Source organism: Nyctibius grandis, chromosome 33 (genome assembly GCF_013368605.1).
Source record: "Nyctibius grandis isolate bNycGra1 chromosome 33, bNycGra1.pri, whole genome shotgun sequence".
Lineage (NCBI taxonomy): Eukaryota > Metazoa > Chordata > Aves > Nyctibiiformes > Nyctibiidae > Nyctibius > Nyctibius grandis.
The window spans coordinates 4,035,078-4,036,540 of record NC_090690.1 but is presented as its reverse complement, the minus strand read 5'-3'; positions in this window follow the sequence as shown (position 1 = coordinate 4,036,540).

The following is a 1,463-nucleotide window of genomic DNA, read 5'->3' as shown; positions in this document are numbered from 1 at the left end:
CCGCCCCGCCTCGGCGCGCATGCGCGGGCCGCTGTGCGCATGCGCGGAGGGGCGGGGCGGGGTACAGCGCGAGGGGCGGGGCCAACTGGCGGGGGCGGGGCCAACGCGCGGAGGGGCGGGGCTTAGTGGGTGGGCGGGGCCATACGGGGACACGGGGACACATGGACATGGGGATGCGGTGATGAGGGGACATGGGGATGCACGGACATGGGGACACAGACATGGGGGCACGGTGACAGGGGGACATAGGGACCCACGGACATGGGGATGTGGTGACACGAGGACATGGGGACACATGGATGTGAGGATGTAGGGACAGACACAGGGACATGGGGACGCAGACATGGGGGGTACATAGAGACATGGGGACATGGGGACCCACGGACATGGGGATGCGGTGACACGAGGACATGGGGACACGTGGACATGGGGATGTGGTGAAAGGGGGACATGGGGACATGTGGACACGGGGACACACAGACATGGGGGGGTACATAGAGACATGGGGACATGGGGACACATGGACATGGGGATGTGGTGACAGGGGGACATGGGGACACATGGACATGGGGACACACGGACATGGGGACACACAGACATGGGGGCACGTGGATGTGAGGACATAGGGACGGACACAGAGACATGGGGACACACGGACGTGGGGACACAGACATGGGGGCACAGTGACAGGGGGACATAGGGACCCACAGACATGGGGATGTGGTGACACGAGGACATGGGGACACATGGATGTGAGGACATAGGGACGGACACAGGGACATGGGGATGCACGGACATGGGGACACAGACATGGGGGGTACATAGAGACATGGGGACATGGGGACATAGGGACACATGGACATGGGGATGTGGTGACAGGGGGACATGGGGACACATGGACGTGGGGATGTGGTGAAAGGGGGACATGGGGACACATGGACATGGGGACACACAGACATGGGGGCACGTGGACATGGGGACATAAGGAGACGTGGACATGGGGATGTGGTGATGAGGGGACATGGGGACACACGGACATGGGGATGTGGTGACAGGGGGACATGGGGACACATGGATGTGGGGACATAGGGACGGACACAGGGACATGGGGACGCATGGACATGGAGACATAGACTTGGGGGGTACATGGAGACATGGGGACATGGGGATACATGGACATGGGGTTGCAGTGATGAGGGGACATGGGGACACGTGGACGTGGGGTTGTGGTGACAGGGGGACATGGGGACACGTGGACATGCGGATGCGGTGACAGGGGGACATGGGGACACATGGACATGGGGACACGCAGACATGGGGACACGCAGGCAAGGGGGCCTGTGGATGTGAGGACATAGGGATGGACACAGGGACATGGGGACGCACGGACATGGGGACACAGACATGGGGGGTACATGGAGACATGGGGACATGGGGACACATGGACATGGGGATGTGGTGAC